Raw genomic sequence first — 21,609 nt, forward strand, 5'->3', positions numbered from 1 at the left:
CCAGGGAAACAAGAGAGCTTGGAAATGGGTCTCAAGAGACCCAGCTGTGAGGGCTGTGTTAAGATAGATGGCCTGTGGTCCCCAGGACAAGCACTGGCCTCATCAGGAGTGAATACTCTTATCTAGAAGGACAGGTACACATTTTTTTGCTCTCCCAAGACTTGAGTTGCTGGACACCAACTCAAACTCCGGACACTTCATTCTCTTCGGATCTTACTGCAACACTTGGAAATTTCAACATGGCAGTCTACCAAATCTAATTCTATACCAACACACTGTGTAAAGATCAGTTCTTCCCCTTCTTAAAACATTTTGGTGGCTAACGCATGTAATCCCAGCACTTTGGGAGGCTGAGGCAGGCGGATCACGAGGTCAGGAGATCGAGACCATCCTGGCTAACACGGTGAAACCCCGTCTCTACTAAAAATACAAAAAATTAGCCGGGCGTGGTGGCGGGCGCCTGTAGTCCCAGCTACTCGGGAGGCTGAGGCAGGAGAACGGCCTGAACCCGGGAAGCGGAGCTTGCAGTGAGCCGAGATCGCGCCACTGCACTCCAGCCTGGGCGACAGAGCGAGACTCTGCCTCAAAAAAAAAAAAAAAAATATATATATATATATATATGTATATATATTTGGTGCCTTTCCATTTTCCTTAGAACAATCTCTGAAATCTCTAAAGTTGATGTGGTGTACAAGGACTTCCTCAGCCTACCTGGTCACCCTCTCCCTCTCTGACCTTCTTCTCTTACATCACTCTCCAACCAGCCAGACTCCTTCTGGTCCTTCCCTCCCCGGTGAGCCTTTCCCATAAATCTCCACTGCCTGGAAAGCCCACCCCCCTCCCCATCAGATTCATCCCACCCATCCGTCACATCACTTCCCCAGGGGCACCTTTTCCAACCCCCAAGACTAAGTTGTTTCTTCATTGTAGGGTCTCAGGGCTCCTTGCATGCTCTTTTTGCCTACAGTTGCCACACTTACAATTATTTTATTGTCTTATATAACTTTTTGATTATTTATTTAAAGCCTTTATTTCTCACTAGATTGTAAATCCCCTGAGATTAGAGAAGGTTTCACTGCTGATTCCTTGAACAACAATTTTGGCTGATAGGTTCAACCATGTGAAATGGCCGATAGATCAACATCTTGACCTTAAAAAAAGTCCATTTTAGGCTGTGTGCAATGGCTCATGCCTGTAATCCCAGCACTTTTGGAGGCAGAAGCAGGTGGATAACTTAAGCTCAGGAATTCGAGGCCAGCCTGGGCAACATAGCAAGACCCTGTCTCTAGAAAAAATAGAAAACGTTAGCAAGGCATGGTGGTGCATGCCTGTGGTCCTAGCTACTTGGGAGGCTGAGACAGGAGGATTACTTGAGCCCAGGAAGTCAAGGCTACAGTGAGCCATGATCATCCCACTGTACTCCAGCTCGGGTGGCAGAGTGAGAGACCCTGTCTCAAAAAAAAAAAAAAAAAAAAAAAGTCAATTTTATATGATCCAATTCAATAACCATTCAATACATATTTATCAAATAAAGACATTAATAAACCACACACTGTGGTTTTAGGTGCTGTGTGTGTGTGTGTGTGTGTGAGTGTGTGTGTGTGTGATCAGCTATTAATGTAAATTTTTACTTTTAAAAGAAACTCCTTAAGTTCTGCTAACTTTTTATGTGTATTTCATTGGGTTTCATAGATATTTCTCAAAGTTAAATACAACAACAAATTCCAAAAATGGTCCCTACTAGAAATACAAGTTTGGCAATTTCCCTCAACTCCTTTGATCTTAGGTTAATTTTCTGTTCTCCTGAGTTTTCTTCATTCTTCTGTGAAATTAAATTCAGCCGCCTGTCGAGCTCTCTGGATCCCTTGCAGGTGAGTTCTGCATGACTTCCTTCTGACCTGTGGAAGGAGGAACAAGGAATATTTCCAAATTTTGCTCTGCCACCCCCTTCCCTCCCTGAGCGTTAGGCTAGACAGTAGTGGCCAGAAGCCCTTCTTGATTCTCTCCTCCTGAAATTGATTCAGCCATTTAAGACTATGACTGTTCTCCCACACAGAAACTCCTCTCCAGAAATGCTTGGCCCAAACTCCCCTAACATTTGTAACTTCGTATAACTCTTTTCGTTCAAGTGCAACAAAAAATGAGTGGTACGGTGATGCCAATTTTGAGGTATCATAGTTAAGCCATGCTAAGGCACTTTAAAAACATTCCATTTTATTCCTCCGACAGAGTCACCCCCTCAGAGACTCTGGATGAAGGGAATACTGAGGGAGGAAAACATCCAGAAGAACAGAAAAAGGCAGTGATGTGGGACTTGAAAAATACGGCACAGAATTCTGTCTTCACCCCAAAGGCTGATTGTTATAAATTAAACAGTTTGCCCACCTGAAGCAAGCATTCAACAGGCACATCCTATGTGCCAGTCCTGTGATAATCAGCACCTTAGGGGCACTGGCATCCTGGCTTATGAAGCCCAAGGAAGGTAAAGAAGAGATGATTTTCCAGGCACGGTGGCTCACGCCTGTAATCTCAGCACTTTGGGAGGCTGAGGCAGCAGGATCACTTTAGCCCAGTAGTTCAAAGCCAGCCTGGCCAACATGGCAAAACCTCATCTGAACAGAATATTTAAAAAACTAGTTTGTCATGGTGGGTGCATGCATGTAGTCCCAGCTACTTGGGAAGCTTAGGTGGAAGGAATGTTTGAGTCCAAGAGGTTGAGACTGCAGTGAGCCATGATCGCACCATTGGACTCCAGCCTGGGTGACAGAGGGAGACCATGTATCAAAAAAATAAAAATAAAAAATTTAAATAATAAGAAGAGATGATTTGATGATACAGAGAAAAATAGGAATGATCTAAAAGAAAGCAACTGAAATGACTTGCTGCTAAAACTTAAAGCCTTTGCTAAATGCCCATGCTTTGGAGCACTAGAGAATGCCTGCCTTAAATATAGGACAAGAGAGGTGTTGTGCATCATGAAATAAAATGATGCCAGCAGCTAACCGGAAGAAAACAAAGATGAAGGAAGAACAAGTGGTCTAAGAAGAAAGGAGCAAGTCCTTCAGAAAGAAGGTTCTTGAAAACATCACATCCTGTCCCTCATCCCACCTCAGGAGCTGCTTGCGATCCAGGACGCCTGAAACCCTGACTTTCCAGGGAGCTTAGGATTGAAAGCTCTCCCAGTAACAATCTGCTGATTTGAATTTCTGAGGAATAGCAGCTCTGTGGAATTTATCAATATATCCAGGCCACAGCCACTCTCCAAGGGACAAAGAGCCAACATCGCCTGAGAGGAGAAGCTTTCTTTCCTTCACCCAGACTCAGCACTTAGTCTGTACCTGGCAAAAATAGGAAACAACAGCAACAATAGGAAAAGGAGAGCGTGCACGCACAACAGTCACAGTAATCCTGCCTTGGAAGGCCAACCAGATCACTCAAGATTCCCACTACTTTAATCCTTAATGCTCAATTCAGTGAGCACAATTATCAAATCTATTTTACAGGTGAGGAAACTGAAGCTTGATTGATTGAGCCCGAGGTAAAACCCAGATGTGTCTGACACTACATCTCCAAATCTCTATATAGGCAAACATTGCATCTGAAATTCATGGCTTCCTTACTCTTTTAAATCATTTCCAAGTTAATTGATTCTATAGTCTATAGACCTGAAAGTAGTTAATCATGGAAATGTTGAGGAATAAACTAGTTTTTCATATACTGCCTTTCTACTCATCATCCCTTTTGCTGACAGTCTGCTGCAATGAAAACATGACACCAAGGATCTATTTACTTTATTTTTAAACAGCTTTATTGTGATATAATTAATATACCATACAGTTCACCTATTTAAAGTGTGCTATTCAGAGGCTTTTAGTATATTTACAGAGTTGTGCAACAAGCACTGCTATCAAATTCCAGAGCATTTTCATCACCCAAAAAAGAAACCCCGACCCATTAACAGTTGCTCCTCATTCCCCCTCCCCACAGTCCCTGGTAACCACTAATCTACTTTCTGTCTTTACTGCAAACTCTGGACATTTCATATAAATGAATCATACAATATGTGGTCTTTTGTGTCTGGCTTCTTTACTTAGCACAATGTCTTCAGGGTTTATCCAGGTTGTAGCCTGTGTCGGTATTTCATTACATTTTATTTCTGAATAATACTCTGTTATGTGAATATGCCACATTTTCTTCGCCCACTCAACAGTTGACAAACATTTGGATTGTTCTCACTTTTTGACTATAATAAATAATATTGCTAATAACATTGGATCCATTTACTTTTAATTCATCAGACTTTCCTTTTACCCTAAGAGTTACTGTGAGCTCCCATAAGTCTGTAATAAATTGCTAGAAGCAAAAAAGGCTAAAATCCCTGGGCAAAACAGCCATATGTGTGTCATATGTAGCAACCCTGCCCAGTTTGCCGACAACTTTCCCATTTTTAGCCTTAAAGTCCTGGGAAAACTTTGCCCCAGGAAAAATGGAACAGTTGATCATCCTAGACTGGGACGTAGCTCAGAAGACAATTCTAGAAAATCTCTTTCCTGGGATGTTTTTTGGTTTCTATTAAAGGTACAGTTATATTTAAAGAAACTGGCTTATGCGGTAACCATCATTTTCCATACTTTCATTTAACAGGAAACAACTATTTTTAATTCTTACATAGTGAACAATGCCTAACATTTTCATATATACTCATTTTAGAGTTACAATCGATGAGCCTATTTGCCTTGCATATTTTTTAAGTGGAATACTAGTTACATATTCAAAGGCCTTGTTGGGGCCGGGCACAGTGCCTCACACCTGTAATTCCAACATTTGGGAGGCTGGAGTGGGTGTATTGCTTGAGCCCAAGAATTTCAGACCAGTCCGGCCAACACGGCAAAACCCCCATCTCTACAAAAAATACAAAAATTAGCTGGGGTTGTGGCATGAGCCTGTAGCCCCAGCCTCTCGGGAGGCTGAGATGACAGGATCACTTGAGCCCAGAAGGCGGAGGTTGCACTGAGCAGAGATGGCACCACTTCACTTCAGCCTGGGTGACAGAAGTAAGACCCTGTCTCAAAGAAAGAAAAAAACAAAATGAAAAAAAAGCCTTGCTAGAAGCTGAAAAACTTATGTCCACAGGGTGGCGGTGTAACACTCTACAAACTCGGAATTGCAGTACAAGCTAAATTAACCAAACTTCATCTTTTATTTGAACTATGCAATTTTATGGGAAAATGGGTAAGACCAACCAACTACTTGTGAAACCAGTGGCTTTATTTTCTATTGATAAACAGCCACTTACGGCTAACTATTGATATATCTGAACCACAGGGTAAAGACAAGAAATACAAATTGGATGCCTTTTTTGGAGCTTGTTTTTAAAAATGCTTTTGACAGAATTATAGAATCATAGAAACCTTAGAAATCACACAACTCAGTATTTTCAGACATTTTCTCACCAAAAAAAAAAAAACCACAGGTCATGTTTTCTAGTGCTATATATGCCTGTGACATTTAATAGAACGCAACTTCACCTCTTTCCCTTCACTTAAAGAATGTTGCATTTCACATGAGTGACTTTAAGGGGCATTATAAGGGTAATCTCAAATCTTTATTTTTAAATTAATTACTCTCTGGCTTCAATCCTTGATTTTTAGAAATAAATTACTTCTATATGGTTTATGGTCAATCCCACCACATGAGTGTGTGAAAGTCCTTAAAGTGAGAAAGTATGATCATAGCACAACCTCTCATCAAATGCTGGACCCACTCCGACAGCATCCTTAACAGATATCTACCCTCAGGGAAATGGACACGAAAACAATGACCTTTAATGTACATTGGCCCCATTAGCATAAACCCAGTGTTTGCAAGCCTGACATTTATTTTGCATATTGTTTTCTTCTAGATTCTTTTTTCCTTTCTTCTAGACTCTTTTTTACCTCCTGGGGAAATGTACACCTTTTCTAGCAAACAGCAACAGACTTGGAATTTAGAAGTTATTTCAGTTTGTTCATGTGATTAAAGGTAAGGGAAAATGTATGCACCAGCCACTTACTTACATGATTAAAAAACAACACTGAAATATCTGAGAAAAACAGCTTCTCTGTTATGGTTTGTAACTGGCACCCCAGGCCAGCTTTCACCTTCTGTTAATAATGAGGCACTATAGGCTCAACAGCTAAGCAAAGATAATTTAGCAAAAGAAAGATAAACATAAACTAAATTTGAACTCAGTGATATATATTTGTATTTTCTAAACTTTCTGTGTCAAATTGTGATGCCCATGGAATAAAAAGCAATTTGATCTCTCGGGGCTATTTCTGCTGTTATCTGTTTTCTTCTAGGAGTCTTCAGTTCAATCTTAGTGGTGTTTCTTTCAGCCACGTTGATTCAGACATTTATGACGGCATTGCTGATATCCAAACATGTAGGCAATGAAAATCTAATCTAGGAGAGACTAAGATAGCACATGTTTAAATTATCTACCCTGTTCTATGAACTTTTGTTTTGACAATCTAAATGCCTACTTCTATAACTCTTCTGAACAAAACTACTGGATAATAACAATTAGATTGATCTGAGTTGTTTTCGTTTGTTTTTAATATTAACAAGTGCCCTCCAGGACTGCAATACTTTTGCTGCAGAGAATCTTTGAGGCATAAAATATGTACCTAGGAGTGTGAAAACTCCTGTATTAGTCTGAGTTAAATAATCCTTTCTCTAAATAGTATTGCCTGATATGTGTGAAGTGATCCTTTGCTAATTAGTTAATACAATTACTCTCTTTTCCCACGAGGCCAGGGACTTCCCACTTGGAGAGTTTCTCAATAGATCCTGAAGTTTATATAATAACATCCTGTTTGGTAGAATAGGCGATACAAGCACTCTTCTGAGATGAATGATGCTTTTGAAAACTAAAATCTTCAATGTTTCTTTTTGGGATGGTTGCTCACCTTTGTAACAGATTTCAAAGGCCCATGAAGACAACCTGTCTGTTGTTGGTTGCTCTGGCATGCAAAACCACCTTTCTGAGCTCATTAAGATTTGTCCATAGGAACTTCCCCTGGAGCGCCTATGCTGACTTCTGAAAATCTGAGTTACTATTTTTGAGGTCCTGAAGTTCAAACTAGAACTACCTGAGGGTGGCAATCATAATAGCTTCCACTTACTGAACTCCTTACTACCAAAGCTAGCTGTCTAATCCTTGCAACACCACAAAGTGGTTTTTATCCACAGGTGCAAATGAAGAAACAAACTGGAAAACTCAGTGACCTACTCAGTGCAGAGCAAGGTTTGAACCTGGGCCTGATACTTACCTTGACATTTTTCCACTGAACCATCCTGCTGTCCTGGGGCTCCTTACACAAGGGAGGACAGAGGCTTGTATGGGAAATACCTGTATAGCTAACCCAAGAAGCAGTAAGGCAGTGACATGGGTCCCAATGCAAGTTAGAAAGCTGGAGAGCTGTGGCCCCTGCCCTAGAACTACTGAGACAGAACACTTGACCTCCATCAAAGTGTCATCAGTGGTTTTTTATTATAGATATCTCTGACTCTTATCCTTCCCTAAACTTGCCTAATTTCAAGGCTTTTTCTGCTTTATTCATTTTTATGTTGTTCGGAATTTCCATATATCTATTACCTTTGTAATTTTTAAGGCAATGAAGATACTTTTTTTTTTTTTTGAGACAGTCTCACTCTGTCACCCAGAATGGAGTGCAGTGACACCATCTCAGCTCACTGCAACCTCCACCTCCCAGGCTTAAGTGATCCTTCTGTCTCAGCCTCCTGAGTAGCTGGGACTACAGGTGCGTGCTACCACACCTGGCTAATTTTTGGTGCTTTTTTTTTTTCTGTAGAGACAGGGTTTTGCCATGTTGCCCAGGCTTGTCTTGAACTTCTGAGCTTAAGCAATCCTCCTGACTTGACCTCCCAAAGTGCTGGGATTGCAGGCATGAACCACCTGTGCCCGGCGGAAGATACAGTTTTAAAGTGTTGCAAAAATGCTGTCCAAAACTAACATTATAGAGGTATTTGATAGTTTTAAGTGTAGTGTGTGATACAAAGTACTGAGAGAATTTATAATTATAATACTTATTATTATTATCTGAGACAGAGTCTCACTCTGTCACCCAGACTGGAGTGGGATGGTACAATCATGGCTCACTTCAGCCTTGACCTCATGGGCTCAAGCAATCCTCCAGCCTCAGCCTCCCAAGTAGCTGAGACTACAGATGTATGCCACCACACCCAGCTACTTTTTTTATTTGTTGTAGAGACAGGGTCTCACTATGTTGCCCAGGCTGCCCTTGAACTCCCGAGCTCAAGCAATCCTCCCACCCCAGCCTCCCAAAATGCTGGAATTATAGACATGGGCCACCACACCCAGCAATGAGAGAAATTATGAAATTGAATCGCGGCTTTCTGAGCAGTTTGAAGTGAAGATGGGAATCAGCACATTGTGGTCCAAATATCCCTCCCACCATCACCTGTCTTACCTGTAATAGACATTGTTAGATTTCCTAACAATGATTGAAGCAGGTATGGTGAACAGAGGACTGCTGGTTACACATGCTCTGGCAGCAAGTGTCTGTGCCTCACCCACCCCAGCCCCCTCCTTGATCCTGACACAAAGGTGATTTAGTTATATAGAGGATGACACTCAAGTCTGTTGCACGCATTAGTTAAAACTAAGAACAGATAAAAGTTCAATAACTCATTTTTTAGGACTCTAAAATGGTCCCATGTCAAAACAACTGTCAAATTATCTTATGTTCCTGCCACTCACTATGTGACTTTGGGCAAGTCACTTAACATCTCTGCTATCATTTCCTCATCCAAAAATGAAAGGGTTGGAATGGATAATGGTGCATTCTCTTCTAGAATTAACATTCTAGAATTTTAAGGTGTACTTTCAAAATTTCCATGGGCCTTCAGGTTGATTGAGAGAATCAGCCCCAGAATGATCGCCAGCATAAAACCATCTATGGTAAGGCCACCTCTGTACAGCTACCACTCCACACCATCTCTCACTGCCCACTCCTATTTTCTCACCCCACATTGCAGCAGTTTCCTTCTCTTCTGTCCACCCTTCCTCACTTCCAGCACTCCTTCCTATACTAGAATCAACTAGACCAAATATTTAGATATAGATTTATCTTGGCTTACCAACATTGACTAATTTTGCATTAGAACAAAATATCATTAACCATCGTGCAAACACAATGGTTGCACGAAATAAGGAAAAGCCTTGTGTACTTCTGAAAATGTGTTTTTACCTCACTGAAATACCTGTAGGGTGGGCATGGTGGCTTACACCTGTAATCCCAGCACTTTGGGAGGCTGAGGTGGGAGGTTCACTTTCGTCCAGAAGTTTGAGACCAGCCTGGGCAACATGGTGAGACCTTGTCCCTACAAAACATCAAAAATTTGCCTGGGTGCGATGGCTCACACCTGTAATCCCAACACTTTGGGAGACCAAGGCAGGTGGATTGCTTGAGCCCAGGAGTTCAAGACCAGCCTGGGCAACATGAAGAAACCCTGTCTCTACAAAATATACAAAAAATTAGCTGGGCCTGGTGGTGCATGCCAGTAGTCCCAGATCACCCGAGCCCAGGAGGTGGGGGCTGCAGTGAGCTATGATTACACCACTGCATGGCCGAATGGGCAACAGAGTGAGACCTTGTTTCGAAAACTAAAAGGAAGAAAGAAATACCTGTAAAAGTGACCTTAGAACTGTACTACACTGTAGAATTACAAAGGCTTTCAAGTATAATATTTTAATATTCCTGATGAGTTTAAGAAGTAGGTTTCATTATCTCTCTGTGACAGAGGAGGAATCCAGCACTGAAAAAAATAATTTGATCAAGAACTCACAGTTAATAACTATGTATGCAAATCTGTTAAATTGAGATCCTCCAGGGTAAGGCCATGAAATACAGATTTCTATCTCTAATTTTAATTTCCAAGACAATTTACTTTGGCTTGTGTAAATCAACTTTATGACTTTTTTCTTGAGAAATATTACCCCAAAATATCCACTCCAAGAATTATAACTAGGCTGTTGATGTTCACCTTCTTGGAGATGCCATTGGTGTTTTATGTTATGTTTTGTTTTGTTTTAATATCCTCTTACATGCCATACCAGAGAAGGCATTTAAAAAGTATTTTTTAAAAGAAGGATTGGGTAGAAAGATGGATGGACGGATGGACGGATGGATGGATGGATGGACAGTTGGATGCACTAATTAAACATGAAATCAATGAATGAACTTGGAATCATTTGTATTTCAATTATTGATGAGAAACTATTGCAACATTTTTATTAGAGCCACTTTTTGTTTTCATTTATTTAGTAAGCACTTTTATGCATTTATTTAATATTTGCTCACTTTAATCAAGCATTGATAATTGAAAATATAAAACTGAAAATTACTCCTCTACTTACGTTCGTCCGACCCCATTTGATGTACTTAAAAGCATGAAATGACAAATTGTTAAGCTTTTTATTTATTTAAGACCAAAAAACTTGGCAATAACCATCTCCAAAGTACTCAATCTGTCAGAGGCAGAGTTCAAGCTACTATTGCCTATACAAGTTGACTTTTTTTCTACAAAGAAGAAAAGTAGAAAAGCAATTTATCCTACAATTATTAAAAGTTAAATATATAGATATTGCAAAAGCAAGTTTTCACTGGGTGTATAAAAATTTTGGGTAAAGATGGATTGAGCCTGGAAGATTGTGAGAACCAGGAAAAACAGGCCTAAACAGCTCTTCTGGTACAAAAGAATTGAATTTAAAATGAGTCAGGTTTAACACTGTAAAATGATTCCTCAAAGTCCCTATTATAACTTTACATATACAAAATCTCATTTTATCTGCATTTAAAAACTTTATCTGTATGATGGTCAATGTAGTCGCGGTATAATAATTATATTTGAATATCAACATTCCTGTGCCAAAAATCAAAGCTCAGTTTTGGAAGTTCTGGAGGGATATACACAAAATATAACAGTGGTTATCTGAGGAGGGTCAGGAAAGGGAATTAAGAAGACACAAACATAACTCTGTCCTATACTTTTTAAATCTTTACCTTTATACAATAATCACATATTGCATTTTAAGCATAAAAGTATTTAACTTTTTTATGTTCAGCTTCTGGAGCGAGTGATAAATAATTCTTAGCAGATTTCTACTGTGCATTGTAAAGATATCTTCTCATATTTATATTGATTCCTTCTAATTCAGTGTTCATGAAGATCTAAGCATTTGAATGAATATAACGACTCCAGAGATCAGATGTGTACTTCTAACACACTGGAAGATGTGTGTTCTAATGATCTTAGAAACATTACTGCCAGCCAGAGTTTTCAAACACCCTCACAGTTTCCTCAAACTCGAACAGAAGAAAAATTAAAAAGTTAAAGTCATTATTATCATTCTAAGATGGAAAGAAGTTTTGCAAACACGGCCATATATGTAATATAAATTTATTACAGATTACTATTTAACTATGTTTCACCTGATCAAAGTCTACCATTGCATAATATAAAACACACATATTGCAAATCCGCAGCATTCTATAAAGCAAGAGAGCATCTAGGATAATGGTTTAAATTGGAGATACTTCTTTGTTTAACACACTTATATGTTTAACTGGATTTAGAAAAGACCTTAGAAGTACAAAGCATCCATAATAAACTAGGCTTTATTATTTAGATCACTACAGAGGGGAATAAGGTGTACATTTTTAGAAAAGTATCAAAAGTAGACTTTATAAATATGTAATTATTTTAAGATAGTAATATCAAACCATATCTCATTTATCAAATAAGACTGAGGGATGAGGTGTTGCATATTAGCTATTTTTCAAATAGCTGAAGTTAGCCATTTCAGATGTCTTTTTTTAATGACAATCTATTGAAAATGGATTAGATATTTTCTTACTTAATGAGCAGAATATGGAGCAGAAATTTGCTTTGTCCTGAGGCTACAGATGTTGGTTGTTGTACTGGACAAGGCTCTCCTTGATGGCTAAGGTTTCTAAGTGCTGTTTGACCCTCTTGCTACCTCCTGCCCATTGTTCCCAGTATGTCTGCAGCCTTCTTTTCATTTTTCCTTCTAGAATACCCCACCCTAGTAACATAGTAATAATTGAAAATGTCCAGCGAAAACCTGATAAGCAAGCTTGTTTAATCTGTGAATTTAATTTTACACACAAACCTGAGTCAACAGATTCTCATAGGAAGCTCCGATAACAACTGCACTCCTCTCTAGTGGTGAGAATAGTATGTTTACTCCTTAGCTCAATACGCTGCTTTTTGTTAAGTCCAGGCTGTACCTTGATCCAGGTGGATAAGATGATAGAAAAATCGGCTGGCAAATCATCATAATAACAAAGTTCAAGTTACTTGCGTGCCTGTGAAAGCTGTAGTCTCCAAGAGGGGCTCCCAATTAATAGCACCCCTCTTACCTACCCAGTGATGAGCAATTTGAGTAAGAAAGTAAGGATGGAAGTCATTACTAATTAAGTTCAGCCGGAAGTGTGGAACCCAAATGGGCCTACTGGCTAAACCACAGAATTAACATTTGCCCACTCAATCCTAGGAGGCCCAAACCTAAACGAGTCCTCACAACGGAGGCTGGCTCCCAAGAGAAAGACAAAGAGCTGAGCTATGCATGTTTCAGGTGTCTTTCTAAATTTACCAATACCTCTTTTTTTTTCCAGTGGACAGGGAAAAGTTATTTACTAAATAAGTAAATGAATGTTTGCGTGAATGAATAAATTTGGTGCTTCCTGGATGATGAGTGGGAAATTTAAAAAATGTGGAACACGTCACAAATTTGCTTGTCATCCTTGTGCTGGGCCATGCTAATCTTCTCTGTATCATTTCAATTTTAGCATATGTGCTGCTGCTGAAGTGAGCACTAAATTTACCAATGCCTCTTGGCTGCCGTTTGCATTCAATCTACCCAGCTTTCAATTCCATATAACCAGCCTTCCCTTACTTCTTCATCTGTTCCTCATTTAATTACCTAAGGTGCCAGCTAATCATACTCATTTCAAGGCACGGCATCATCAAGGTCCCTACCCAGCCCCTTTTTGTTTATTTACGTATATACTATTTATCTACCATCCCTGCTCTCTTTCCAGCTACAGGCAACAGTTGTAATGTGGTTTATATGCTTTCTTGAATTTGTGTGCAACCTTGTAAAAAAAAGTATTGTTGTTTGTGTATGTTAAACCCTTATATAAAATTACACATAATGGTTCCAATCTGCATCTTACTTTTCTTACTCTATACCATGTTTTAAAGATCTGTTTGTGCTGTTACATGTACATCTAGTTCATTGCTTCTAAATGTGATATCGTGCTCCATGGTGCGCATCCACCACGTTTTACTTGCTCATTCCGAGTGATGGACATCCTAACTCCTCTACTTCCTCATTCATGTCCTGTTATGATCCCGGCAGGGTAGTAGAGCTATGGGTACCTAATTTGGTTGAGGACTGCAAAATCACTGTCCATAAGCTATACTAGCCTACATTCCCTCCAGCAGTGCAGAAGGTTGCCTGTAACCCAACACCACCACCAAATGTTGTATTATCCAACTATTTTTGCCACTCTCGTCAGTGTAAATTGGTATCTCATTGCACTGAAAATTCCCATTTCTCTTGTTACTAAGAAATTTTGACAGCTCTTTATACACTCGTTAGGCATTTGGATTTCTGTGAATGATTGTCATATTTATTTTTCTCATTTTAAGTAACATTTTCTGTATTTTTCTGAGGAATTTGTGGATACAAACATGTTGCAAACATTGCTGTGTGTTTAGGAGTTACAAATATATTCTCCCAATCTTTCCATCCTTCTATAAATTTTGTCCATTGCATCCTTTGCAAAATAGAAACCTTTAATTTTTTTGCAAGAAAATTCTGAAATGATATTGCCTTATGGTTGTATTTTTCTTCTCTCTGATACCAAAACGAACCTATATTCCTTCCTATGACAGTTTAGGATAGGGTATTCAAGTTTATTTTTGCCCCTCACAATCAAGTTACATGATGAGTTTATCTATGAACTCATTAATAAAAGATTCATATAACCTACATATCTACATACAAATAATACCTTTTTGCTTTAGATGAAAAAAAAGGTTGGTTTGTTTTAGTATCAAGGTTGTGTGGGCAAACAGACTTGGTAACTATACAGAATAGGAGTTGAACAAGAATCTCCTCCCCTAACTTCTTCAGTGGATATGAACAAAATTACTCTAAGCAGTAGATTAATAAATGGGAGAAGACAAAATGGGCTGTCCAGACCTGTCTAGAAACCCACAAATCAAGCCGAGCCTAAATCAGGCCTGAGCCCAAATCTCAAGGGCAAAGACTCAAACTAATTTAACATCTTTAGATTGACATGGAAATTGCAAGGCCTTTCATTGTAGTCTTGCCTTGTGGTCCTCCAGCACAGTGTATATCATCAACAACCCTTAAAATTTTTTTAACTTTTAAATTTGAGATAATCTTAGATTCACATGCAGTTGTGAAAAATTATGTAGAGAGATCTAGTGTACACTCTTTACCCAATTTTTTTCTATTGATACCATCAACAAACAATTGTGCAATATCACTACCAGGATATTGATGTTGATACAGTTAAGACACAACCATTTCCATCACCACTAGGATCCCTCTTGTTGCCCTCTTACAGCCACACTACTTCCCCACTGTTGCCCCCTACCCCTTACCACCTGGCAACCACTAAGGTACTCCCCATTTCTACAACTCTGTCATTTCAGAAGTGTTATATAAACAATCATATAGCATATGATGTTTCGTTATTGGCTTTTTTCACTCAGCACAATATGGAATGAATCTGGCAATTTACTCAAGCTGATGTATGTTTCAATAGCTTCTTGCTTTTTTTGCTGAGCAGTATTCCATGATATGCGTGTGGCACTGTTTAACCACTCATTCATTCATTGAAAGACATCTGAATTTTTTCCAGAATGTGGATATTATGAATAAAGCTGCTATAGACATTTGTGTACAGGTTTTTATGTGAATATAAGTATTCCTTTCTCTGTGATAAACACTTACGAGTGTGATTGCCGGTTTGTACAGAGTTGCATGTTTAGTATTTTAAGAAACTGACAAATTATTTTCCAGAGTGGCTGTACCATTTTATAATCCCACCAGGAATGAATGAGTGATCAGTTTCTCTATGTCTTCACCAGTATTTGGTGTTGTCACCATTTTATTTTACCCATTATGATAAGTATTACTGATAACGTATAGTCTTAACTTGCACTTCCCTAAGCTATAATGATGTTCAGCATCTTTACATGTGCTTGTTTACCATCCATATATCCTCTTATGTCATATGTTTCTTCGTGTCTTCTTCCCATTTTTTAATGGGATTGCTCGGTTTTTTTACTGTTGAATATTGAGACGTCATTATATGCTCAGGTAGCAGTCCTTTGTCAGATATGTGGTTGGAAAATATGTTTTCCATGCTGTAACATGTTTTTTTATCCTCTTAGGCTTTTTTTTTTTTCAGAGCAAATTTTCAAAATTTTTATGTAGTTCCATTTATCAACTTTTCCTTTTATGGATTGTGCATTTTAAGTACCAAGTCTAGGAATTTCTACCTAGCCCTAGACACTGAAGATTTTCTCACATGTTTTTTCTAAAATTTCATAGTTTTCACACTTAAGATATAATCCATTTTGAGTTAATTTTTGGATAAATTGTGTTTGTTAAGGTTCTTGTTTGTTTTTGTTTTTGTTTTACCTGTGGATGTCCAGTTGCTTCAGCACCATTTGTTGAAAAACCTCTCTTCCTCTATTGAAATTCTTTTGCACTTCTTTCACAAATAAGTTGGGCATATTTGTACAGGTCTATTTCTGAGTTATTTGTTCTGTCCCATTAGTCTATGTGTCTATCTTCCTACCAGTGCCATATTATGTAGCTATATATTAAGGTTTGATATGGAAAAGACCTATTCCTCTCACTTTACTGATCTTTTTCAAAATTGTTTGAGCTATTTTGGTTCCTTTGTGTTTCCATATATGTTTTAAAACAATTTTATCTGTGTCTACAAAAAATATTTTTCGAGATTTTGATAGGAATTGCATTAAACCTATATATCAATTTAGGCAAAGTTGACATCTTCAATATGTGGAGACTTCCAATTCATCAACACAGTATGATTCTCCACTTAAATTAGATCTTTTTTGGTTTCTTCCATTTGGTTTATTTCATCAGATTTTGTTGCTATCAGCATGCAAGTCTTGTACACATTTTCATAGATTTACACCTAAATATTTTATGTTTTTTGCAGTTGTAAATGGTTTTATAGTTTCACTCTTAACATCTACCTGTTTACTGCTAGCATACAGAAATACAATTTTTGGATGCTTACATTATATTCAGCAAACTTCTTTGTTTTTAATTTTATTATTATTATACTTTAAGTTTTAGGGTACATGTGCACAATGTGCAGGTTTGTTACATATGTGTACATGTGCCATGTTGGTGTGCTGCACCCATTAACTCGTCATTTAGCATTAGGTATATCTCCTAATGCTAACCCTCCCCCCACCCCCCACCCCACAACAGTCCCAAATGTGTGATGTTCCCCTTCCTGTGTCCATGTGTTCTCATTGTTCAATTCCCACCTATGAGTGAGAACATGCGGTGTTTGGTTTTTTGTCCTTGCGATAGTTTGCTGAGAATGATGGTTTCCAGTTTCATCCATGTCCCTACAAAGGACAAGAACTCATCATTTTTTATGGCTGCATAGTATTCCATGGTGTATATGTGCCACATTTTCTTAATCCAGTCTACCATTGTTGGACATTGAGGTTGGTTCCAAGTCTTTGCTATTGTGAATAGTGCCGCTATAAACATATGTGTGCATGTGTCTTTATAGCAGCATGATTTATAATCCCTTGGGTATATACCCAGTAATGGGATGGCTGGGTCAAATGGTATTTCTGGTTCTAGATCCCTGAGGAATCGCCACACTGACTTCCACAAGGGTTGAACTAGTTTACAGTCCCACCAACAGTATAAAAGCGTTCCTATTTCTCCACATCCTCTCCAGCACCTGTTGTTTCCTGACTTTTTAATGATTGCCATTCTAACTGGAGTGAGATGGTATCTCATTGTGGTTTTGATTTGCATTTCTCTGATGCCCAGTGATGGTGAGCATTTTTTCATGTGTTTTTTGGCTGCATAAATGTCTTCTTTTCAGAAGTGTCTTTTCACGTCCTTCGCCCACTTTTTGATGGGGTTGTTTGTTTTTTTCTTGTAAATTTGTTGGAGTTCATTGTAGATTCTGGATATTAGCCCTTTGTCAGATGAGTAGGTTGCGAAAATTTTCTCCCATTTTGTAGGTTGCCTGTTCACTCTGATTATAGTTTCTTTTGCTGTGAAGAAGCTCTTGAGTTTAATTAGATCCCATTTGTCAATTTTGGCTTTTGTTGCCATTGCTTTTGGTGTTTTAGACATGAAGTCCTTGCCCATGCCTATGTCCTGAATGGTATTGCCTAGGTTTTCTTCTAGGGTTTTTATGGTTTTAGGTCTAACATTTAAGTCTTAATCTGTCTCGAATTAATTTTTGTATAAGGTGTAAGGAAGGGATCCAGTTTCAGCTTTCTACATATGGCTAGCCAGTTTTCCCAGCACCATTTATTAAATAGGGAATCCTTTCCCCATTGCTTGTTTTTGTCAGGTTTGTCAAAGATCAGATAGTTGTAGATATGCGGCATTATTTCTGAAGTCTCTGTTCTGTTCCGTTGGTCTATATCTCTGTTTTGGTACCAGTACCATGCTGTTTTGGTTACTGTAGCCTTGTAGTATAGTTTGAAGTCAGGTAGCGTGATGCCTCCAGCTTTGTTCTTTTGGCTTAGGATTGACTTGGTGATGTGGGCTCTTTTTTGGTTCCACATGAACTTTAAAGTAGTTTTTTCCAATTCTGTGAAGAAAGTCATTGGTAGCTTGATGGGGATGGCATTGAATCTGTAAATTACCTTGGGCAGTATGGCCATTTTCATGGTACTGATTCTTCCTACCCATGAGCATGGAATGCTCTTCCATTTGTTTGTATCCTCTTTTATTTCATTGAGCAGTGGTTTGTAGTTCTCCTTGAAGAAGTCCTTCACACCCCTTGTAAGTTGGATTTCTAGGTATTTTATTCTCTTTGAAGCAATTGTGAATGGGAGTTCACTCATGATTTGGCTCTCTGTTTGTCTATTATTGGTGTATAAGAATGCTTGTGATTTTTGTACATTGATTTTGTATCCTGAGACTTTGCTGAAGTTGCTTATCAGCTTGAGGAGATTTTGGGCTGAGACGATGGGGTTTTCTAGATATACAATCATGTCATCTGCAAACGGGGATAATTTGACTTCCTCTTTTCCTAATTGAATACTCTGTGTTTCCTTCTCCTGCCTGATTGCCCTGGCCAGAACTTCCAACACTATGTTGAATAGGAGTGGTGAGAGAGGGCATCCCTGTCTTGTGCCAATTTTCAAAGGGAATGCTTCCAGTTTTTGCCCATTCAGTATGATATTGGCTGTAGCAAACTTCTTGAGCTCACTTATGTGGCCTAGAAAATTTTTGGTCGGTTCATTGGCATTTTCTACATAATTATGTCATCTACAAATAGAGACAGTCTTATTTTTTATTTCTTCCTTTTCACAGGCTTTTCTTTTCTTTTCTTTTCTTTTTTTTTTTTTTTTTTTTTTTTGCTTGTTTTGGTTACTTTTTTCCTTGCCTGCTTTGTTTTTGTTTTTGCATTACCAAACTGATTAGAACTTCCAGCACTTTGTTGAATAAGAACAGTAAGAGGAGAAAACATCCTTACCTTGTACCCAATCTTAGGAAAAAAGCATCATGCTTTCACCATTAGGTATAATGTTAGCTATAGAGTTTTTGGGGTTTTTTTTAATCAAGTTGAGAATGTTCCCCTTTATATTTATTTTTCTGAAAGTTTTTTTCATTAGTGGCTGCAGAATTTTGTCAAATGTGCGTCCTGCATCAATTAATATGACCATGTAAATTTTTTTCTTAGGTCTGCTGATATGGTGAATTATATTGATTAATTTTCAAATATTGAACCAGCCTTGCATCCCTGGAATAAACATAGTTATGGTGTACATTTTTTATATATTGCTGAATTCTATTTGCTAATATTTTGTTAAGGATTTTTGTGTATATAGTCATGAGAAATATTGGCCTGAAAGTTGTTTCTTCTGTTTTATTTTATATTGTCTGTTTTGGTATGAGAGTAAAATTAGCTTTATAAAATGAATTGGAAAGTGTTCCCTCCTTTTCTCCAAAGGTTGTGTATAATTGATGTTACTTCTTCTTTAAATGCTTGGTAGCATTCTCCAGTGAAACCTTCTGGGCCTACTGACTTCTTTTTGAAAGCTTTAAAATTATAAATTCAATTTTCTTAACAGCTAAAGGACTATTTAACATATCTCTTTCACATTGGGTAAATTGCAGTAATTCTTGTTTTCCAAGGAAGTGGTTCACTACATCTAAGTTGTCAAATTTATGTGTGTAGAGTTGTTTATAGTAATGTATTTCATCATTTTCCTGTTGAGGTCTGCAAAATCTGTAATGATATCCCTTGTTTTATATACTGATGCTGCTAATCTATATATTCTCTCTATTCTTTCTGTCAGTCTTGCTGAAGGTTTGTCAATTTTGTTGATTTTCTCAAAGATCCAAATCTATTTTACCTATTTTTTCCATTGTTTTTCTGTCTTTAATTTTTTTTTTCCTTTTTTGAGATGGAGTCTCACATTTGTCACCCAGGCTGGAGTGCAGTGGTGTGATCTCGGCTCACTGCAACCTCCACCTCCTCGGTTCAAGGGATTCTCCTGCCTCAGTATCCTGAGTAACTGGGATTACAGGCGCCCACCACCACACCCAGCTAATTTTTGTACTTTTAGTAGAGACGAGGTTTCGCCATGTTGGCCAGGCTGGTCTTGAACTCCTGACCCCAGATGATCCACCTGCCTCGGCCTCCCAAAGTGCTGGGATTACAGGCATGAGCCACCGCGCCTGGCCTTCTGTTTGTAATTTCACTGACTTCTGTTCTTATCTTTATTCTTTTCTTCTTTCTATTTGCTTTAGTTTTAGTTTGCTCCTCTTTTTCTAAGTTCTTGAGATATTTCTGCTATTGATTTTTAGTTTGATTTCATGGTGGTCAGAAAACACATTCTGTATGACTTCAATTATTTAAAGTGATTGAAGTTTGTTTTATGGCCCAGGATATGGTCTATGTTGGTGTACGTACTGTGAGCACTTGAAAACAATATGTGTTCTGCTGTTAGTTGGTGAAGTGTTCTATAAATGTTAAATAGATGCTGTTGATCGATGGTGTTGTTGACTTCTTGTATGTAATTTCTGACTTTTTGTACAGTTGTTCTATCAATTGCTGAAAGAGGGGTGTTGAAATCTCTAATTATAATTATGTATTTGTCTATTTCTTCTTTCAGTTCTATCAGTTTTTGCCTCACATATCTTATGGCTCTGTTGTTGATATCCACATATTTTGAATTGCTACATCTTCCTGTTGGACTGACCTTTTTATCATTATATATGTATAATGTCTTTATCCCTGATAATTTTCTTTGCTCTAAAGTCACTTTATTAGATAATATGGCCACTGTTGCTTCTCATTGATTAATGTTTGCAAGATATACTTTTTCCATCCTTTTGTCTTCAACCTGTACGTATCATTATAATTGAGGGGAGTTTCTCGTAAACAGCATATACTTGGGTCATGGGGTGACTTAAGTTTGCCACTATATTTTTTCTTTTCTATTTGTTCTTTCTGTTTTACATTTCTCTATTTTCTTTTCCTTGACTTTCCATGCATTACTTAAACATTTTCTAGAATTTCATTTGGATTTATCTATAATGTTTTTGAGTGTATCTCTCTATACCTTTTATTCAAGATATGGAGAGAGAGAGATCTTAATCATAATCTACTGATGCCATTATTTTTCTTGTTCAAGTGAAGTATAAAAATGTTACCTCCTTTTACATCCTTTTACTTATTTCATTTATAATAAGATAGTCTTATACAGTATATTTCTTTCACATACATTTTTAAACACATCAGACTCTGTCTGAAATAATAATAATATTATAACACTATATTTTTGCTGTACCTTTTTAATGTTTGGATATGTTTAGATACACAAATACCATTGTGTGACAATTGCTTACAGTATTCAGTGCAGTAACATTTTGTACAGGTTTGTAGCCCAGGAGCATGTACCATGTAGCCTAGGTGTGTAGTAGACTATACCATCTAGGTTTGTGTAAGTACACTCTATAATTGTATTAGTTCATTTTCACACTGCTATAAAGAACTACCTAAGACTGGATAATTTATGAAGGAAAGAGGTTTAATTGACCCACAGTTCCACATGACTGGGGAGGCCTCAGGAAACTTCATATCATGGCAGAAGGCAAAGGGGAAGCAGGCACTTTCTTCACAGGGTGTCAGGAGTAAGAGAGAGCATGGGTGGGGAACTGCCAAACACTGTTAAACCATCAGATTTGAGAACGAACTCACTATC

General features: G+C 38.1%; 1 long non-coding RNA gene and 1 other non-coding gene across 2 annotated transcripts; both read right to left on the reverse strand.

Moving 5' to 3' along the window:
- Positions 1 to 1,658: 1,658 nt before the first annotated feature.
- LOC134761546 (uncharacterized) lies at positions 1,659 to 8,851 on the reverse strand. Its single transcript, XR_010140329.1, has 2 exons — positions 8,496 to 8,851; positions 1,659 to 1,898 (listed from the first exon to the last, which is right to left on the reverse strand). It is a non-coding gene; the product is annotated as an uncharacterized LOC134761546 (long non-coding RNA).
- A 3,966-nt stretch (positions 8,852 to 12,817) lies between these two features.
- Positions 12,818 to 12,926, reverse strand: LOC112133955 (U6 spliceosomal RNA). Its single transcript, XR_002915554.3, has one exon. It is a non-coding gene; the product is annotated as a U6 spliceosomal RNA (small nuclear RNA).
- Positions 12,927 to 21,609: the final 8,683 nt, after the last annotated feature.

The sequence above is a fragment of the Pongo abelii genome, chromosome 5, assembly GCF_028885655.2.
Source record: "Pongo abelii isolate AG06213 chromosome 5, NHGRI_mPonAbe1-v2.0_pri, whole genome shotgun sequence".
NCBI lineage: Eukaryota > Metazoa > Chordata > Mammalia > Primates > Hominidae > Pongo > Pongo abelii.